The 23,283-nt window shown below is 37.2% G+C and overlaps 1 protein-coding gene across 1 annotated transcript in view; it reads right to left on the bottom strand.

Moving 5' to 3' along the window:
• LOC142349780 (E3 ubiquitin-protein ligase UBR3-like) overlaps positions 1 to 23,283 on the bottom strand; it is a 161,360-nt gene that overhangs the window by 107,132 nt on the left and 30,945 nt on the right. The window lies entirely within an intron of this gene.

Below are 23,283 nucleotides of genomic sequence, written 5' to 3'. Positions count from 1 at the left end.
GATTTCAGAAAAAATAATAAAGACATCTGAGTCAAGGTTTTGACCGTTTTTCTTCCAATTTTTCCTAAATTTCTCTCGGTTATCGTTTTTCTTGCTTCATAATTGCCCGTAAATTTCCAATTGCATTCAGATGTAAACTCACCAACCATTCCAGTACCTTGCGCTCCTCTTCTTCGAAGAATTTTTTGACAATCTTTGCTTTATGCACAGAAACGTCATCTTGTTGAAAGATAGGGGTTTGAAAATGCATTTCCTGTTCGTAATTTTTCAACGATTTCAAGCGAACTAGGTCCTTTAGCTTGTTTGATTACCTAACAAACAGTATCCGCTCATCTGATGTTTTGTATCCAAAGAGATGAGTGATTGCTTGTGAAAAATCAAAATGTTGCCAAGAAAACTCGTTTCATTTCTCCGAACGACTCAAACAATTCCTTCGCTAGAGACGCTCTGAGCCTGTTACATTTTTGCTGTAGTTTGCATGCATACGGTATACTGTTTTGATATTGCTATCTTGATTTTAAGCTGAGTTACTCGTTTTCTGACCATCAAAATTGGACATTTCTAATCGCAACATCGTGGCAAACAGTGAATTAACAAAGCAGCTTAACCTTCTTTTCTGTGAAAGCGGAGAAAACGAGAATGAAAATGCGTTTAAAACTAAAAAATTTCACGACTTTCTTGACGCCTTTGCGACAATCAAACGTTTTGAGCAAAAGTAACGCTTAAAGCGCACAAATTGTGCTGTACGTAGCTTTTTGGTACTATAGTGTATATAGCTGTATTGGGATAGAAGGGGTTATCCTGCCATGAGGATAATAGGGTATAGAATGGATGAGGATAATATGGAGTGGAATATCCCATGAGGATAATATGAAGTGGTATATCCCATGAGGATAATATGGAGTGGTATATCCCATGAGGATTAAATGGAATGGTATATCCTATGAGGATAATATGGAATGTTATATCCTGAGAATAATAGGTTATGATATATCCCATGAATATAATATGGAACTGGTTATTGCATGAGGATAATATGAAATCACATTGGAGCATATGGAATTGTCAATTTTATTAACGAGAGCCTATAAATTCTCGCCATAAATCAACTGATGAAATTTTCACTTTTCGGAGATGTGATAGAACGAAATGGTTGCTACTATTGCTACAATAGATTTGAAAATAATAAACGAAAATTATTTGTTTTTGAGGGAAGTTTATCCTGAGTACAGTGAAACATTTGTACTTTTTAGCAACTTGTTTGCATTTAGATCCTAACATTAATCTTAACATTGCGCTCAAACTACGTCCCTATGGGGGCATTATTGGCATTGATAATTCATCACTGGACAAACATTTTAAGTCTTTCAAAACTCTGAGATTACACGCTATTCTCCACGACGCTGCCGGTTTTGTTCATTAGCTTAGCGAAAAAGGACCGGGTTACTCATACGTTTTACCTTGTCCAGTCACAAATGAGTATCTTGGTCACGTGAACGGTCTTGCATTTTGTCTTTACGTGAAAACTTTCAAAGGACGATTGTTCAGCATATTGGAATGTTGAAATCACGAGCGGTTGTTCTCGACTTTGAAGGTTTCCGGAATAAATCTGGCTTCATAGTTGAAGAACTTGCTATTGCTACTGAGAACTTTATCGACATAATTTCCTTTCAACCACCCAATTCACACAGAACGCTCTCTTCAAGTGATCAAAAGTCTTACCAGTGGGTTTCAAAGTTTTTGCACGGTCTTCTGTGGGAAACGGGAGAATATCCGTACTGCTATTTGCAACAAAACATAGACAGCATTATTCATCGATTTCGATTAGCGGTATTTTACGCCAGGGGCAAAGAGAAAACAAGTACTCTCACGGAACTACTTCAGAAAAACGTAATAAATTTAGAGACATTGTCTTGTCCAAAAGTTGAACATTTGAAGTTGTATCGAGAAACTCCTATTTGCAACCTACATGCATTGAGTTGCCCAAAAAGACAGAAGAGCAGGCATTGCGCGAGAAGAAAGCCCTGTTGTTCTATCACTGGTTGATGAATGAATCGACGTCCAGAGACAACAAATCCGTCACTGCTTCAAGTGAGTTTATCTCGAAGTTTGACAGTCTACATTTGCATAGCGCCCGACAATCAATTGACTGTAACACTAGACAAGGAGGAAAGAATTGACTCTCATGGACAAACAATTCTGAGAAAACAGCAGATTGTGTGTGGTTGCGCTGAAATAGAAGCTTTAAAGAAATATCTTTCTCTCGTGGAGTACTTTCAATTGTACCACGTCTATACAAGAGAAAATGCAAAGACTGAAACTAACCACTTTACCTATGCCCAAGCGTGCAGTTCCAATTCTGATGTCTCTGGACGATGAAAGTCTTCCCAAAGAAATCAAGCAGCGGGTGAAAGAAAACGATGTAGAGTCCATTGTTTTCAGAGATAAAGTAGACTCAATAAATGCAAACTATACAATCACTTACAGAAATGATGACAAAGACTCTGAATATGTGTTGTATGAAATATATATTGCTGAATAATTTTGTAATAAATTTGCAATTCATTATTCACAAATAAATTTTCAAAATGAGTAAAACGGAAGATCAGTTAAATTCGGGCGGAGGCATAACTGACTTCGTTTTTGACGCCGAGCACCAAGAAAGACAGTCTTGGAGGTTTTGTAACTCGAGATTACCTCGATCAGAAGTGGTATATTTTACACAAATTTTTATAATATTATACTGTTTCTCTTATCAAATTAGTGTTTTTCCACTTGATATCGAAGAATCAACACTTTGGTTTTCTTTACTCTCGTGCACAGTTGGGTACGCTCTTCCGAATCCCAAGTTATGAACAGAATAATTTCAACGTCTGACAGGTTGTTCATGGCTGTTTGCGGGTCGTCTTGTTACGGAAAAACAGAGCTGATGTTCAAAATGTTACTACATGGCACATTTTCCCCAGAGTTTCAAAAAATCTTTTATTTTTATCAGCATGATCAGCCAAAATTTCAGTCATTAGAGAAGAAACTGAACATAGAATTCAAACAGTTTTCTGGTTTTGAACTCGTTTCAAAGTTAGAAAACTGTCTGCTTGTTTTTGACGATTCGTGTGAAGAAATTTTTAACGACAAAGAGTTTTCTAAATTAGCACCTGCGGGGCGACAAAGAAACATTAGTTTAATTTATGTTAAACACAACTTGTTTCAACAGAGCAAATGGTTTAGAACAATTGATTTGAATACAACACATATAATTTTGATCAAATCAACACGAGACACAGCAAATTAATTTTATTGGTCGACAACTGAATAACACAAAACTTTTGAAGGAAAGTTATGAGCTAGCAATCGGGAAGCAGTTTGGTCATTTGTTAATCAACTTGGATCCAAAAACATCCGACGTCCTACGTTACTGTTCAAATATTGTTCCTCCGGGTCCATCAATTTTCTATCTTCCGTCAGCTAAAGCTGTTATCACCAACTTAACTGATGAGAGAGAAAGAACTATGTATGCTGCGGCAGATGCTAGATACATCGGACTCAAACGTAGGAAAAATAATCAAGACAGCTCCAAATAAGTTCATTAAATTCCTTTGCAAGTGCTTACTCAATATTGTCAATGGAAAAGTTCCAGTTAATAAAACCAAATTAGAAGGTTACGAGAAATCATTCCAAACACTATTATCTAATCAAACAAGTTTCAAATTAAAGAGGAAACTTTTAGCCAAAGAAACAGTTGGTGAGAATTGTTGGATTTTCTTGCTATCGATACTTGACAAAAGAATAATGCATACGGAAGAATTCATTTTAATTCCAAAACGAATGTTTTTGTCACATCAACCCGTAAAAAATGAAACTTTGGAAAACCCTAATTATGAACAGAAGGCAGCTCAACTATCACTATTTCAACGAAATCAGTCTGAAAAACCAAAAAAGAAGAAAAGCCTGTTGAAACTATGAGCAGTTTTTACGAAAACCAGGAGCCTACTAAGGAAGAAATATCAGAACCAGTCAGATCCAATAAAGAACCACTGGGCGTTAAAGTTTCTACTTTTTTGTGTAATTTACAGCAAACCACAAAAAAAACTGACATTAAAAAGTACTAAAAAATTTTGAATGCTCTTGATATATCACCACATTTAGTTGCAAACACTTATGCCAAGCAAATCTTGGAAAACTCGTCGGAAAGTGAACAAGAATTCGACCCAAGCCGAGAAAAACCCCACAGCAGTGGATCCAAATCAACCCCAACAAGAGATTACGAAGAAACAAGTGACGAAACGACAGACAAAAAAAGAGACCAGTCAAAAGAAATTGTCTTTCTTCTGAAGTAAAACGTTTGGAACAGCTTTATTTAAAAGGACCAGCTTCCTATGGAAGCACAAAACGCTTAAATACTCCGAGCAAGCTGCCATTAGGCAAAGTGCAGTCCTATTTGGAGGCAAAACCGTCTTTCACAAAGTACCGTTCAATTCGATTAAAATTTCCCAGGCTTAAAGTTTTTGTAAAAGACATAAATGAAATTTGGTCATTGGATTTGACGCACGTTGACCAACTAGCGAAATAAAACCATAACATAAAATATCTCTTGGTAGCAGTTGACTGCCTATCAAGATATTTACGTGGAACCCTTGGAAACAAAGTATGCGACGGAAACAGCTAAAGCATTCCAAAAGATGATCAAAATTAAGCAGCCTGAAAAAGTGTGGGTTGACGATGGTAAAGACTTTCTTGGAGCTTTCAAACAATTGTGCAACAAACGTGGAATTCATTTATACAGTACTCTCAGCGAAAAAAAGTCTGCATTTGCAGAGAGGAACATTAAGTCACTAAAAGAGATAATTCATCGGTACCTCGAAGAAAAGTGGACATAATCCTACATTGACCAATTAGACCAATTTGTGAAAACAATCAATTCAAGAGTAAATCAGGTAACCAAACTTGCCCCAAATAAAGTTACAAAAAAGGATGTACCGCGGTTAGTGTCAATGACCGCGCAAACAAGCACAACTCAGCAGCCCAAGTTTTACGTTGGGGATTTTATGAGAATATTTAAAAAGGACAAAGCTTTCTGGAAAAGTTACAAGCAATCATTCACGAACGAAGTCTTTGAAATAACGGGAATACCTACATTAAACCCACCAACACTCTTTAGTCGACACTGACAACGAACCAATTCAAGGAAAATTTTATCAACCAGAATTAAGTTTAGCGAAAAAGTACCGGGTTACTGATACGTTTTACCTTGTCCAGTCACAAACGAGTATCTTGGTCACGTGACCGGCCTTGCATTTTGTCTTTATGTGAAAACTTTCAATGGACGATTGTTCAGTATGTTGGAATGCCGAAACCACGAGCGGTTGTTCTCGACTTTGAAGGTTTTAGGATTAAATCTGGCTTCATAGTTAAAGAACTTGCTATTGCTACTGAGAACTTTATCGACATAATTTCCTTTCAACCACCCAATTCATACAGAACGCTCTCTTCAAGTGATCAAAAGTCTTACCAGTGGGTTTCAAAGTTTTTGCACGGTCTTCTGTGGGAAACGGGAGAATATCCGTACTGCTATTTGCAACAAATCATAGACAGCATTATTCTTCGATTTCCTCTAGCGGTATTTTACGACAAAGGCAAAGAGAAAACAAGTACTCTCACGGAACTACTTCAGAAAAACGTAATAAATTTAGAGACATTGTCTTGTCCAAAAGTTGAACATATGAAGTTGTATCGAGAAGCTCCTATTTGCAACCTACATGCACTGAGTTGCCCAAAAAGACAGAAGAGAAGGCATTGCGCGAGGAAGAAAGCCCTGTTGTTCTATCACTGGTTGATGAATGAATCGACGTCCAGAGAAGACAAATCCTTCACTGCTTCAAGTGAGTTTATCTCCAAGTTTGACAGTCTACAGTTGCATAGCGCCCGACAATCAATTGACTGTAACACTAGTCAAGGACGAAAGAATTGACTCTCGTGGACAAACAATCCTGAGAAAAAAGCAGATTGTGTGGTGGCGCTGAAATAGAAGCTTTAAAAAAATATCTTTCTCTCGTGGAGTACTTTCAATTGTACCATGTCTATACAAGAGAAAATGCAAAGACTGAAACTAGACTCAATAAATGCAAACTATACAATCACTTACAGAAATGATGACAAAGACTCTGAATATGTGTTGTAAGAAATATATATTGCTGAATAATTTTGTAATAAATTTGCAATTCATTATTCACAAATAAATTTTTAAAATGGGTAAAACGGAAGATCAGTTAGATTCGGGCGGAGGCATAACTGACTTGGTTTTTGACACCAAGCACCAAGAAAGACAGTCTTGGAGGTTTTGCAATTCGAGATTACATCGATCAGAAGTGGTATATTTTACACAAATTTTTATAATAATATTATACTGTTTCTCTGATCAAATTAGTGTTTTTCAAACTTGATTGCGAAGAATCAACATTTTGGTTTTCTTTACTCTCGTGCACAGTTGGGTACGCTCTTCCGAATCCCAAGTTATGAACAAAATAAATTCAACGTCTGACAGGTTGTTCATGGCTGTTTGCGGGCCATCTTGTTACGGAAAAACTGAGCTGATGTTCAAAATGTTACTACATGGCACAATTTCCCCAGAGTTTCAAAAAATCTTTTATTTTTATCAGCATGATCAGCCAAAATTTCAGTCATTAGAGAAGAAACTGAACATAGAATTCAAACAGCTTTCTGGTTTTGAACTCGTTTCAAAGTTAGAAAACTGTCTGCTTGTTTTTGACGATTCGTGTGAAGAAATTTTCAACGACAAAGACTTTTCTAAATTAGCACCTACGGGGCGACATAGAAACATTAGTGTAATATATGTTAAACAACTTGTTTCAACAGAGCAAATGGTCTAGAACAATTGATTTGAATACAACACATATAATTTTGATCAAATCACCACGAGACACACAGCAAATTAATTTTATTGGTCGACAACTGAATAACACAAAACTTTTGAAGGAAAGTTATGAGCTAGCAATCGGGAAGCAGTTTGGTCATTTGTTAATCAACTTGGATCCAAAAACATCCGACGTCCTACGTTACTGTTCAAATATTGTTCCTCCGGGTCCATCAATTTTCTATCTTCCGTCAGCTAAAGCTGTTATCACCAACTTAACTGATGAGAGAGAAAGAACTATGTATGCTGCGGCAGATGCTAGATACATCGGACTCAAACGTAGGAAAAATAATCAAGACAGCTCCAAATAAGTTCATTAAATTCCTTTGCAAGTGCTTACTCAATATTGTCAATGGAAACGTTCCAGTTAATAAAACCAAGTTAGAAGGTTACGAGAAATCATTCCAAACACTATTATCTAATCAAACAAGTTTCAAATTAAAGAGGAAACTTTTAGCCAAAGAAACAGTTGGTGAGAATTGTTGGATTTTCTTGCTATCGATACTTGACAAAAGAATAATGCATACGGAAGAATTCATTTTAATTCCAAAACGAATGTTTTTGTCACATCAACCCGTAAAAAATGAAACTTTGGAAAACCCTAATTATGAACAGAAGGCAGCTCAACTATCACTATTTCAACGAAATCAGTCTGAAAAACCAAAAAAGAAGAAAAGCCTGTTGAAACTATAAGTAGTGTTTACGAAAACAAGGAGGCTACTAAGGAAGAAATATCAGAACCAGCCAGCGAAGACAGTGAGATAGAACCAATATTAAAGAAACAAAAAATTTCTCAGTTTGAGTCTATAATATCTGAACTTGAACCAATGGAGAAAAACAAAATTAAGCGATCTGAAATCTTACTTGAACACATAATTCAATCTGACGTCATTTCCATTGGAGGAAACGATGTACTTCATATCAGTAAAGAACCACTGGGCGTTAAAGTTTCTAATTTTTTTTGTATAAGTTACAGCAAACCACAAAAAAAATTGACATTAAAAAGTACTCAAAAATTTTGACTGCTCTCGAAATATCACCACATTTAGTTGCAAACACTTATGCCAAGCAAATCTTGGAAAACTCGTCGGAAAGTGAACAAGAATTCTACCCAAGCCGAGAAAGACCCCACAGTAGTGGATCCAAATCAACCCCAACAAGAGATTACGAAGAAACAAGTGACGAAACGACAGACAAAAAAAAGAGACCAGTCAAAAGAAATGGTCTTTCTTCTCCTGAAGTAAAACGTTTGGAACAGCTTTATTTAAAAGGACCAGCTTCCTATGGAAGCACAAAACGCTTACATACTCAGAGCAAGCTGCCATTAGGCAAAGTGCAGTCCTATTTGGAGGCAAAACCGTCTTTCACAAAGTACCGTTCAATTCGATTAAAATTTCCCAGGCTTAAAGTTTTTGTAAAAGACATAAATGAAATTTGGTCATTGGATTTGACGCACGTTGACCAACTAGCGAAATATAACCATAAAATGAAATATCTCTTGGTAGCAGTTGACTGTCTATCAAGATATTTACGTGTGGAACTCTTGAAAACAAAGTATGCGACGGAAACAGCTGAAGCATTCCAAAAGATGATCAAATTAAGCAGCCTGAAAAAGTGTGGGTTGACGATGGTAAAGACTTTCTTGGAGCTTTCAAACAATTGTGCAACAAACGTGGAATTCATAGTACTTTCAGCGAAAAAAGTCTGCATTTGCATTAGAGGAACATCAGGTCATTAAAAGAGATAATTCATCGGTACCTCGAAGAAAAGTGGACATATTCCTACACTGACCAATTAGACCAATTTGTGAAAACAATCAATTCAAGAGTAAATCAGGCAAGACGAGTTTACAGTTCACGTTGTTTCATCCGCTTCAATGGAAATATTTGATTCAAACACACTTGCATCATTTCGGAATTTTTTTAATGACGAAATTAAATTTTCAGGTGATTGGCGAGTGGCGCTAAGTGAAATCATATGCCCAACAAAAATAGAAAATATTGTAAACGGAAATCTGACTGTGTACAACTTAAAAGACTATGAAGATTCCCAAAAGATGTCTTCTGGAGCCAATGTTATTTCTAGACCTTATAGCGGGCAAAAACTAGCTTTTATGCCAGGAACATTTGATTCGGTGGCGCAACTTCTTGCCACAGATAAGCGCACAGTTGGATTACCCCATTTTTCCCCAAATTAAGAGCTCTGGAAAATACGAAACTTTGCTAGGGAAATATGAGGGAATTACATTTCCCAGTGAAGAAATCCCCAGCATCATTGGCTTTGAAGGTTTTCCTGACGGTAATGGAATTCATATTGGGTACAAAATGAATCCAAATGAAAACAGGCTTATGAAAAGTGACGATACAAAAGCATGTTATGGGGAATTTCCAGCCGACCTTTGTGCTGGAAAGCATCTTTCTTGCATAATAATTGCATACCAATACGTCAATGACACTAAGGCGCCTCTTTTGAGAGTCATTGATTCGAAACAACGTCTGAAAAATGGTAGTGTATGTGAGCTTGAACCAACTCATCGAATCGTTTTTACAAAGTTAGACTACAAGAAACTTTTGACCAACACAATTCAATCAATTTCAATTGAACTGCGGATGGAAACAGGACAATTAGTTCCGTTTTCGGGAACTGGAAAAGTTATTCTAACACTACAATTCAAAAAAATTTTCCAATTAAATGGATTCATACTATGCTAATCAAGCGACGTCTTCGCCTAATTTCTCTGGACATCGACAAAGAGGAAGTGGTTTTGGCGCTTTAGCTGCAAGAATTGGACGCGTTGCACTGCCCCTAGCACGTCGCTTCATTTTGCCAACTGCTAAACCTATCGGGAAAGAGCTCCTGAAACAAAGTGTACCAGAGATTCTGGATGTAGTGGGCAAAAAATATCCTAGACAAGCAACTAAGAACACAATTCCAAAAACTGTTAAAAAAACAGACTGGAGACTCTCAACGAATTATTCACGTCGGAGATAATCAATACTAAGTTAGACTACAAGAAACTTTTGACCAACACAATTCAATCAATTTCAATTGAACTGCGGACGGAAACAGGACAATTAGTTCCGTTTTCGGGAACTGGAAAAGTTATTCTAACACTACAATTCAAAAAAATTTTCCAATTAAATGGATTCATACTATGCTAATCAAGCGACGTCTTCGCCTAATTTCTCTGGACATCGACAAAGAGGAAGTGGTTTTGGCGCTTTAGCTGCAAGAATTGGACGCGTTGCACTGCCCCTAGCACGTCGCTTCATTTTGCCAACTGCTAAACCTATCGGGAAAGAGCTCCTGAAACAAAGTGTACCAGAGATTCTGGATGTAGTGGGCAAAAAATATCCTAGACAAGCAATTAAGAACACAATTCCAAAAACTGTTAAAAAAACAGACTGGAGACTCTCAACGAATTATTCACGTCGGAGATAATCAATACGAGGCAAGCCAATGAAAGTAGGCGAGAAACGCAGAAAGACCATTTCAGCGCATAGAGCACCAAAAAGAAGTCGGTCGGATTTTTTTGCTAAAGTGAACGATGATAGGTAATTTGTTAATATCAGAAGCAACTCACAGCTCATGGGATTTATTTAAAAAACTCTCACTACTGGTGACTCTTGATGGTAGTTTTTGTCAAAAATTGGGTACAATCTACAGACCAAATGGACCTATGTTGGAATTTGAAGTCGCTGGTGACAGAAACAACTTTATCGATTTACAAAATTTTTTTCTCGAAGTTAAATGTAAAATTGTCCAGTCGTCTGAAGCTGATTCGAAATATGACGCTACAGCCGCAGCTGATATTACGAAAACAGATTCTCCATATTTTTGCAATAATGTGTTACATTCACTATTCTCTGATTGCACAGTGTCTGCTAATGGACTGAAAATTTCAAACGCTAACGGAAATTATGCTCAAAAAATTTTCATTGAGACCGAGTTTTCACATAATGAAGATGCAAAAAACACATTGCTGGCCTGTCAGGGCTACTCTTATGACGAAAACCCGGGAACGCTATCAACTGCAGAAGTGAACAGAAGAAAACTTTTAGTGAGACAATCAGCTGAATGCACATTCTATGGTGAAATTGCTGTAGACTTTTTCACTTGCGACAGACATCTGCTAAGTGGTGTGACACTTCGAATTGCATTCAGACGCTCAATTGATGATTTTGTTATAATATCTGATGATGCTGCGAAACAATACAAAGTAAAAATTGTCGAAGCAAATTTGTATGTGCGGATGACCCTTAATGACACTGTTGTGTCCGCCATTGAAAAAACAATATTGAGTAGTCCCGCCTCCTATCCTTACCTTGAAACCCTCACAAAAACGTTGCTAGCTTCAACGGGTCTACACAGTTGGAAACAAGAAGATATATTTGCGAGAGAACCAATCCGCCGACTGGCGATCTGCATAAATACAAATGAAGCTTTTTCTGGGTAACAACCGGCAAAATCCATTTCATTTCCGAAAATTCAACCTAGAGCAGATTTATGTATATCGAAACGGTTTGCCTGTGGCAGATAGTCCAATATCTACAGCTGACGACAAACGTCTTTACTTTAATACAATATCGGATCTAGCTTACATTGATAATGGACATGGAATAAGTTTGACAGATTACCCAAACCATTTCTTAATGGTTTTTGATTTGACCAGTACCTAACAAGAATCCCATGACTTTATTCACTCTGAACTGACAAACTGTTCAATATCTGTTGAGATAAAATTTTCTGTGGCCTTACCAGACAATATTGAAAATTTCATTATTGGTGAAAAAGCTAGTACAATTTTTGTTGATAGTGCAAGAAGAGTATCAAAGAATCACATTTTGACAAACTAAAAATGGACGAAGACGATATCAATGATCTAATTCAAAGATGTGCTTTACTCAAGCATAAGTTTCTGGGTGTCTTCGCTGCAAATAATTTTCACCAAAAGTTGAAACCAAACAGTTTTTAAATGTTAACGCAGCAACTGCAGAAACTTTTGGTACCCATTGGTTACTATTGTGCCAGAAAGAGGAGGAGGGTCAATTGTTCTTTGCTGATCCTCTCGGACAGTCTATTTCGTCATACAAAGATGTCTACGAAAGAATAATTTCTATAGAAGAAAAGGCAAAAATTTATCAATTACTGAAGGATCAGCCAATTCAAAGTAAAAAAACTCAAAAAATTGTGGACTTTTTTGTATTTATATAGCTCATCATATTTTTAATTCACAAAAAATTGTAAAACTGAGTGATGCTCAATTAATTCGCTTTGCTTTTCATATGATGTATTAACCTTTCCTTGATTGCAATAAATTGTTTTTTTTTCAAAATTTAGTTTTTTCTTCATACACAAGGCGAACACTCAACAAATCAGTATCAATATTCAGTTTTCCGTATCCACTAACAAAAATATCCATAATTTGACAAAAAGCACCAGAATGAGGACCAGGCAAAATATTTTCAACTCAGGACCAGGGATAGTTTCACTATTAACAAAATGAGTTTGAACTTGTTTCGATGGAGGACGGGCGTTGTAGATAGTCTTTTGAGCAACTACTGGCATCTTCGCACAGGGTTTTTGATTCATATTCGCTTGTTTTGCATTGCTTTTTGTCACATTACTGTGGCAGGCAAAAGCTGGCAGTTGTTTGCGTACTGTCTGTGAGTCAACTTTATCTGCGGAGTTGTTGAATTCAACCGCCAATTTGAGCTTTGTAAAAACGTCTCCATTAGTCTCCAAAGTTGTTGCAGTCGAAAATAAGAATTGGAAGGTTGTAAAAATACAAGGCACAGGAAAATTCTGGTTTCGTTTCAAAGTTTCCTTTTCGAAACTTGTTGTATCAAGCAAAACGTGATCATGGTTAGTTACTAAACCGCAAAACTCAGAATCAAAATGGGCACACACTGCATAAACATTTGTGTTAGAAAGGGTAGGTTTCTCTACGACAATCTGAAACTTGAACTGTTTTTGAAATTGTTTAAAGTAATTTGGTGAGCGCTCGTACATCGCCTCAACCATTTTTGTTGCTGGTGTTGGAATTTCTTCTGACTTTTGTTGGAATCGTAGTTTCTTTGCTGGAGGTGGTTTTCTTAATTCCTCTTGGGTGAACTGAGAGCGTATATCAGCTGACTTTTCAATCAAGTTCTCAAATTCTTGAACAGATAGAGAAACTCTCTGCTGAAATTCGTAATCGCTTTCCGCTTTTTTGAACAATTTTAGAAACACATAGGTCCCCGTCCTTTCATACGTTTTCACAGTTGCTCTGATTAAGCGCTTATCAGTTTTCAAAAAGTCGAAATAACAATCGCCAAATTCTATGTCTTTAGCGGGAGTGAAAGGCATGCCGCAACAAAATTTTATCTCTTTCAAATAAAGTTGTGAGCGCTCCAACTCAATGGCGACGGCAAGCTGGGATTACACGTGTCATCAAACACTTAATTAAAAACAAATGATTGGCGAATACAGTCTCAAGTACGCCTACGGCGTACTTGAGTCTGTTCATTAGGATTTTTATGGCAAACATATGGTTCACGAATGTGATCTCTTGAACAATTTCACATGCATAAAGCGCTCATATAAACTAGGAAATTAGAAACAGATGCGACCTCAGATAAACTTACATGTGGAACACAACTTCAAAGGCATAAAGCAACCATATACACTACAAATTAAAAGCACATGTGACCTCAGATAAGAAACTACACATTGAACACAATATATAACAACAGTTAATTGAAAACAGATGTAACCCTAGATAACAATCTTTGGTACGCTCAAGTTAAAATTGTGAGTGTATGTTGGCTCAAATATAAAAACAGATGTGACCCCTAGCTTACATGATACTATTGCAGAAGTTGTACACAGAAATCCTGAGCTATAATTCGGCAGCATTGATATATGTGTTGTCAAATTGCAGTTTGTTTCCAGCAACAAATTCGAATCTGTTTAACAGAATTCTTTAAACACTTAACTTTTAAAATGTCGGTTAAAATTTTCGCAACGTCGGAGGCTTCTTGGGAAAGAACATTAGTTTATCAGAAGGTTTATGAAAAATTTGTGGTTCTTATTCAACAACGAAAACAATACGATGTGTGGCACGTTTACCAAAACTGTCTTCCAAAGCTTCTTATAAATGCAATTGCCGCCCTACCCGAGAAAACCGACCCATCCGAAAGCACTATTATTACTTCTGGTGGCCACCTACCTGCAAACGTGCTGCCAGCATTTCAAGATTGTAATATGGACACATTACCTGATGAAATAAAACGTATTTTCTACCGGTTTACCTTTGTTTGAAAATCAACTCGGAGCTTATCAAGCTTGTCGTGATCTTGGCAATTTGTGGGGGATCAAAACTTCATCGTCTTCACCAGACAGTGAGACAACACTAGCTAGTCTACCCACAACACCAGCAGTTGACCCAAGTCCAACTGTTACGCCGACACCTAGCCCATCTCTCTTCGCTGGAATTCACTAAAACAACCCTCCAAACAATTTCGATAACTTTGACGAGAACGTTCTGTCCGGAACAACTTTTCAAACGCCAAAGCGAGAGGTTCTGAGCGACAGTTTTCAAACACCCACTTGTTCAGAGACTCCAAACGTGAGTGGTGCACCAAAAAGCGACGACCAGAAAATTCTTTGATGGACTTATTCGATTAAATTAACTTGATTAAAACTTGAAACTTTACTTTTATCTAAAAACTGTTTCAATTTTGAGATGTGAAGTTGTGCGTGTGCGTGTGTTATACAAATTACGTATTTTACAATTCTCAAATTTGTAATAACATTTTTTGAAGACTTTTGTCCTTCAATTCAAAACACAGACAAAAATATAATTCAAGTAAGTGATCAAGTTCAAATCTGTTCAGGGAAAATTTTCACTCTACCCTATGACGCAATCACACATTATTTTCCTAGCAGGATTTCAAGTACTACAACCACTATGTTAAACCTTAAGCTTTTCGGAATTAACAATAATTTTTTTTTGCAAAATGTGTACATTTTTTGGCCCAAAAAATTGTCAAAAAATTGTAATCTCTCACAGAAAAAATCAAAAAATTGTACTTTAAAACCAATATGATGTCATTAGGCTGAGTTAAAAAAGCAACTAATTAACATAATTGCTAATTAATGAAAAAAAAAGTTGGAATTTTTTTTACAGCAATGTCTTTGTGGGAACATGCTGGATGTTTTTGGTCATATGCATCATGGCCGAAAAATGGCTCCTTCACCGATTTCCAAAACATCTGGTCATCAATGTCACATTAACATCTGGCATTAATTAGCATATGAAGTACCCTAAGGAAAGATGTTAGATCGCGTTTCTTTGCAATTTTGCACATTGTGGGCCCACGGCATCAACTTCTATCATAACAACTGTCATCGAAAAAGGCTTCAGAAAAAAGACACATGTTTCTGTCATGTAATTGTCATTTAATGACATTGATTTATAATGATTGACAGAAAAAAAAACTTTTTTTCTGTTTGTTTTAGAGCAAATTTTTTAGTGCTGTCCTATGTTTTTCGGCCCGGGGAGCAATTTTGCTCATCACACTTGACAGCGTAGGACAACTCTAACCACCCGTTATAGATGAGGTCTAAAGTGACACTTTTTCGAAAAAATTCAAAAAGTAACATGCTTTTCCGCTTTTTTAATTGCATTATTTGAAGTTATCCATGAACAAAAATACTCGGTATGACCCCTCTGAGGGTCTACTAGCACATCTTTTGAATTCGCAAAGTGTTTTAAATCTTTTGCGTTTAATTTTACTAAAATTTCGAAACTAATTTCCCACCGATTCCAGTCAACCAGGGGGCGCTATTTTGAAATTCAAATTTGGCGCCCTATCTAGTGAATATCCCTTTTGTACCTTAGCTTCAAATAAATTAGGGATAATAAGAAAACCGGGATAATAGTTTTAAGAAAAGACAAAGTCTTTCGAGGTCGAGCTAAATTTGGAGTTGAAGCGCGCGCCAAAATTAGCCTATAGAAGTACGTTCAATTTGATATATCAGCTGACTTTTCAATCAAGTTCTCAAATTCTTGAACAGTTAGAGAAACTCTCTGCTGAAATTCGTAATCGCTTTCCGCTTTCTTGTACAATTTTAGAAACACATAGGTCCCCGTCCTTTCATACGTTTTCACAGTTGCTCTGATTAAGCGCTTATCAGTTTTCGAAATGTCGAAATAACAATCGCCAAATTCTGTGTCTTTCGTGGAAGTGAAAGGCATGGCGCAACAAAATTTTATCTCTTTCAAATAAAGTTGTGAGCGCTCCAACTCAATGGCGACGTCAAGCTGGGATTACACATGTGTCATCAAACACTCAATTAAAAACAAATGATTGGCGAATACAGTCTCAAGTACGCCTACGGCGTACTTGAGTCTGTTCATTAGGATTTTTATGGCAAACATATGATGCACGAATGTGATCTCTTGAACAATTTCACATGCATAAAGCGCCCATATAAACTAGGAAATTAAAAACAGATGTGACCCCTAGCTTACATGAAACTATTGCAGAAGTTGTACACAGAAACCCTGAGCTATAATTCGGCGGCATTCATATATGTGTTGAGTCAAATTTCAGTTTGTTTCAAGCAACAAATTCGAATCTGTTTAACTGAAATCTTTAAACACTTAACTTTTAAAATGTCGGTTAAAATTCTCGCAGAGTCCGAGGCTTATTGGGAAAGAACATTAGTTCATCAGACAGTTTATGAAAATTTTGTGGTTCTTATTCAACAACGAAAACGACGATGTGTGGCACATTTACCATCACTGCCTTCTTCCAAAGCTTCTTTTAAATGCAATTGCCGCCCTACCCGAGAAAACCGACCCATCCGAAAGCACGATTATTACTTCTGGTGGCCAACTACCTGCAAACGTGCTGCCAGCATTTCAAGATTGTAATATGGACACATTACCTGATGAAATAAAACGGATTTTCTACCGGTTTACCTTTGTTTGAAAATCAACTCGGAGCTTATCAAGCTTGTGACGATCTTGGCAATTTTTGGGGGATCAAAACTTCACCGTCTTCACCAGACATTGAGACAAAACTAGCTAGTCTACCCACAACACCAGCAGTTGACCCAAGTCCAACTGTTATGCCGATACCTAGCACATCTCTCTTCGCTGGAATTCACAACAACAACAACCCTCCAAACAATTTCGATAACTTTGACGAGAACGTTCTGTCCGGAACAACTTTTCAAACGCCAAAGCGAGAGGTTCTGAGCGACAGTTTTCAAACAACCACTTGTTCAGAGACTCCAAACGTTAGCAGTGCACCAAAAAGCGACGACCAGAAAATTCTTTGATGGACTTATTCGATTAAATTAACTTAATTAAAACTTGAAACTTTTACTTTTATCTAAAAACTGTTTCAATTTAGAGATGTGAAGTTGTGCGTGTGCGTGTGTTATACAAATTACGTATTTTACATTTCTCGAATTTGTAATATAACATTTTTTGAAGACTGTTTTGTCTTTCAATTCAAAACACAGACAAAAATATAATTCAAGTAATTGATCAAGTTCAAACTTGTTCAGGGAAAATTTTCACTCTCCCCTATGACGCAATCACACATATTATTTTCCTAGCAGGATTAAATGTAATACAACCACTATGGAGTGGTTAGTTTTTGAGCTAAAATATCCAGATTAAGAGTATTGAATCAATCAAATTTGTTAACATCTGTATGTTAAACCTTAAGTTTTTCGGAATTAACAATAATTTTATTTTGCAAAATGTGTACGTTTTTTGGCCCAAAAAATTGTCAAAAAATTGCAATCTCACAGAAAAAAATCAAAAAATTGTACTTTAAAACCAAAATGATGTCCTTAGGCTGAGTTAATAAAAGTTATAAGGTCCTCTAGCAGCACCTCCTAGCTTTGGGCTCTCGTTCAACAGGGTAAAAAAAGCAGGTTTGGGAAAAAAAACTTTGAAAAAATTGATAATTTTTTTGACAGATGACCTCTGACTTTTGACCCCAAAAATGAGGGCTTGAAAAAACACTTGGGATGAAACCGATGGTGCAGAGGTCTTCAGCACACTGTGTCCTACAAAACATCTCATCACGCTCGTCAAATTTAACGTAACCGTTACTGAGATAATTAGCGCCTAATTAACGGCTAATTAGCGACTAATTAACATAATTGCTAATTAATGAAAAAAGTTGGAATTTTTTTACAGCAATGTCTTTGTGGGAACATGCTGGATGTTTTTGGTCAAAAGCATCATGGCCGAAAAATGGCTCCTTCACCGATTTCCAAAACATCTGGTCATCAATGTCACATTAACATCTGGCATTAATTAGCATATGACGTACCCTAAGGACAGATGTTAGATCGCGTTTCTTTGCAATTTTGCACATTGTGGGCCCACGGCATCAACTTCTATCATAACAACTGTCATCGAAAAAGGCTTCAGAAAAAAGACACATGTTTCTGTCATGTAATTGTCATTTAATGACATTGATTTATAATGATTGACAGAAAAAAAAACTTTTTTTCTGTTTGTTTTCGAGCAAATTTTTTAGTGCTGTCCTATATTTTTCGGCCCGGGGAGCAATTTTGCTCATCACACTTGACAGCGTAGGACAACTCTAACCACCCGTTATAGATGAGGTCTAAAGTGACACTTTTTCGAAAAAATTCAAAAAGTAACATGCTTTTCCGCTTTTTTAATTGCATTATTTGAAGTAATCCATGAACAAAAATACTCGGTATGACCCCTCTGAGGGTCTACTAGCACATCTTTTGAATTCGCAAAGTGTTTTAAATCTTTTTTGCGTTTAATTTTAATAAAATTTCGAAACCATTTTCCCACCGATTCCAGTCAACCAGAGGCCGCTATTCTGAAATTCAAATTTGGCGCCCTATCTAGTGAATATTCCTTTTGAGCCTTAGCTTCAAATAAATTAGGGATAATAAGAAAGCCGGGATAATAGTTTTAAGAAAAGACAAAGTCTTTCGAGGTCGAGCTAAATTTGGAGTTGAAGCGCGCGCCAAAATTAGCCTACAGAAGTACGTTCAATTTGAATATCAAATTTGCCGCCCTATTTCAGTCCCATTTTCAAAACACTGTTAACATGTATTGAGTCGTAACGAATGAAACTGAGTATCACAGAACTGAATTTTATTGCAGAGTAACGAATATTATTAAACAAACCGTTTATCCAACTTCATTTATTTACTTCTGATAACTGCTTTTGAAATGACTTATTCTTGCCGCTTTTGCCCTTCAACGTTTAGTACACCGGGAAAAAAATCGCGACATGAAACACGATTTCATCTCGATGAGTGCGGTTTACCACGTTATCAATGTTCAATTTGTGAGTTTTCAACTAGAAAAATGTCTCCCCTTGAAGAACATATGAGAACAGTTCACTTGAAGTTTACAAATTGTTGTGGTTCTTGTTATCTTGGTTTTAACAATTCTCACCTCTACGCACAACATATGAGCTCTGTTCACTCGCTTCCCGTTTTTGGAGAAGAGTTCCAGCCTTTACAAATACCCTCCCAGTCCGCATTTAATGGTCACCTTCAAACGTTTGTAATCGAAGCTGAAAACAATGAAGAAAAGTCATTGGACTTGCAGACCTTTATGCAGTCCAAGTGAGCACAAATAGAAGAACTTATTGAGCAAAAATTAAGCTCAGGAACCCAGAAAATTCAATTTTCCGCTGAACTATCACTCTTCAAACCAAAACACGAGACTGATGAAGACGACGGAAATTTAGTTATATTTGCCAATTCACTAATGACCCCAGTAATTGCTGGAGGCATCTCAAACGACGAATTTTCCCTGATGGTGGAAAAAATGTTGGCTGTTCTCTTTACTTTCGTGTCTTCAGGGAGTGGATGGCTACTAGATCGCGTGATTCGCTTACATCTCAACTTTGCAATACAGACCTATTCGGGGATCGTCATTCATAGCTCTTCCTTATGAGTTATCCACATGCCAAGCTGTTCTAAATATTCGAAACCACAATGACAATAATTGCTTTGTCTATTGTTATATAGCAGCTAGATGTCTGAAGGAAAATATTGGCATGAAAGTTGACGGTCAAAACGATACTTTGAGAGCGACAAATCCCGAAACTTATAAAGACCTGAAGTCGCTTTTCCCAGCGGGCAATTTTCAGATGCCAATGGGTCTTAGTAGTCTCAACAAGTTTGAGGAACTTAATTCTGTTCAAGTTAACGCGTTTGGTTACCACAAAAAAGATCAGTTTCATATACTAATTTCAACAAAAAAGATTGCAGAGGAATTGGTTATTGATTTACTGCTACTTTACGATTCAGATAAACGTCACTATGTTCTTATCAAGGACATGTGCAAACTTTATCGCTTTCTACGGTCAGTGAGGTATCGTAGTTACCTGATTTTATGCAGAAACTGCTTCTGGTTATGTTATGACGGTGTCACCGCTTTCGATGAACACGTTGAAAGGTGCAAAGATCATTCACCAACCCTTGTTCGAATGCCCAGCGAAAACAGCAATATCTACAAATTTAACAACTGGTCTGCCCTCTGGTTTGCCCCATTGGTAATTTACTATGATTTTAAATCTTTCCTACGGCCAGTCCCTACTTGTTCACTTAGTGGAAACGTCTCCTCATCATACGCCATAGAGATTCATGAGCCCTGCGGTTTCGCTCTGACTGTTGTTGAGCATAACAACCCGAAGCCCAAGTATACCCACTTAGATAGCTCCGAAAATTGTATGGAGATTTTTTTTGAAAGTGCTTCACAAGTTGGCGAATGATATTCACAAGCAGAAACAAAAACATCCGTATTTTTGTGGAGACAGATCAAAACTTGGACAAACAGAAAGTGTTGCTTGTTGGATTTGCGAAAATGATTTTGATGAAAATGACGAAAAAAACCTTGACCACTGCCACTAAAGTGGCGAATTTCTGGGCTGGGCCCATCCGCAATGCAACCGACTACGAAGAACGTCAAAATTCATTCCCGTAACTGGGCACAACATACAAAATTACGATCTCCACCATATCTGTCTGACATTGCAGGAATGTGAGCCATCTACAACAATAAGCGTAATACCAGCAACTAACGAGAAATATATCTCGATGCAATTAGGTGTTCAAGTGGACACGATGAAAAGGGATGGGCAAACTGTTCCAGTGTATGAGTTCCTAAGGTTTGTTGACTCGTACAAGCTTTTTAACGCATCTCTAGAAAAACTCACCGAAACTTTACGGCAATCGGAATTCGGCATTTTGGAAGTTATGTTCAATGAAACCCCTAGTGACCACTTTGACCAGCTCAAGCAAAAAGGTTACTACCCATATTCATACATGTCGAATCGGACAAAGTTCTCCGGAATCGGAAGATAGTTTGCCTCCAATAGAAGCATGGAAAAACTCACTAAATGGCACAACAATTAAGCAAAACGAATGGAATCATGCAAACAGAATGGGGAACTTGCTTGGGTAAAAAACCATGCAGGATTATCATGATGCCTATCTAAAATTAGATTGTGCTTTATTAGCTTGCTGCTACGAGTATCGTCGGAAAATTAGTTTCAAAACTTACAAGCTTGATGTTGTACAGTTCTTCACTGACCCTAACATGGCAAAAGATGCCGCACTTCGTATCACCAAAGCTGAAGTTCAGTTATTCACTGAACGGGAACATCTGGACATGATAGAGCCAGCGATACGCGGGGGTATAACCTGTTTTCGAAAGTCGACATTTTAAAGCAAACAACCGCTACCTGTCTGGGTTCAACTCCGAGGAAACGTCCACATTTGTGCTAATGGTGGACGCTAATAAATTATATGGTGGAGTTATGCAGGAGGAGATGCTACCCGTTGGTGATTTTTGTTTTAATTTCGACATCTCAAACGAACTACTACACCACTCTGATAGCTCTTCAGTTGGGTATTTCTGTGAAGTCGATTTAGAATACCCAAGTGATATACATGATCAACAGCAGGACTACCCATTGGCACCAGAAAAAACACTAGTAAAGGACGACTGGCAAAGCGATTATCAGTTAGAGGTTAAACAGCGTTACAATTTACCGGAAAAGAAAGTAAACAAACTACTACAAACTATGTTTGACAAAGCAAATATGTCCTACACTACAAACTACTGCAATTCTATGTTCGACTTGGGTTGCGTATCAAAAAAGTACACAGAATTCTCAAATTAACACAATCAAAGTGGCTTGAACCGTACATTACCTTAAACAGCGCCATGAGAAAAAAAGCAACTAACAGATTTGAACAGAACTACTATAAATTGATGAACAACTCGGTTTATGGGAAAACAATTGAGTCAAAACGAAGACGACTGAAAGTAGACATAACACGGGATGCCGAAAAAACTGCAAAACTTACATCAAAATTCGAGTTTGACAAATTTAAAATATTCGGCGAAAACATGGCAGCGATCTGTTCTCGACCAAAAGTTATTAAATGGACATCACCAACTATTGTCGGGGCGACCATCTTGTATCTTTCAAAACTATATTTGTACGGGTTCCACTATGATGTTATGCGCGCAAAATTTCGGTGCTCACTCTTGTACTCTGATACCGACAGTCTATTGTATAAAGTTGAGACGACTGACCTCTATGCCGACTTGGCAAAGAATGAAGTTTGTACAGAATTCGATTTTTCAAACTATTCGGACAATCATCCGCTCTACTCCGATATTAACCACAGCACAGTTCTCAAGTTCAGGGATGAATTCGCTGGTGACTATATCTCGGAATTTATATGCTTGAAGCCCAAAATGTATTCAATAACTTCTAAAAGTAAGTATTAAATTACAAATATACTTTTATTCCCCGAGAACCACTTTTATTCCCCGAGAATCACTTTTTTTCTTTGCATGATGAAGTAAGAACTCACCTGAGACTCGACGTTGATCTGCTCTTGTTTTATTCCAGGTTGTAGAAAGCTGTCGGCGAAAGGGGTAACAAAAGCTGCCCAGATGTTGTTGACACACGAGCTCTACAAGTCTACACTGGTTACGGCAAAACCATATCGCGCAATAAGTAATAGAATAAAGTCCGAAAACCATATTCTAAAAACAGTATCCGAAAAAAAATGTCCCTCTCAGCGTACGACAATAAACGATACATTCTCGCTGATGGTTTGAGTACACTGCCATTTGGGCATTATTCTATAAGGAACAGTTCGCAATCTACAACAGAGAGTGATACTGATTCATATAGCTGGTTCGATAATGAGAAAGAGGACAGTGAAATAAGTTGGGATTACAAATCAGTCTCAGAAGAAAATTTAAGTAGAATTTTCAATGGTAGAGACAATGACGCTAATGTCGACTGGGATTATCCGAC

This window comes from Convolutriloba macropyga, chromosome 11 (genome assembly GCF_964194025.1).
Source record: "Convolutriloba macropyga chromosome 11, txConMacr16.3, whole genome shotgun sequence".
Taxonomy (NCBI): Eukaryota; Metazoa; Xenacoelomorpha; order Acoela; family Convolutidae; genus Convolutriloba; species Convolutriloba macropyga.
This window is presented reverse-complemented; position numbering and strand designations above follow the sequence as displayed.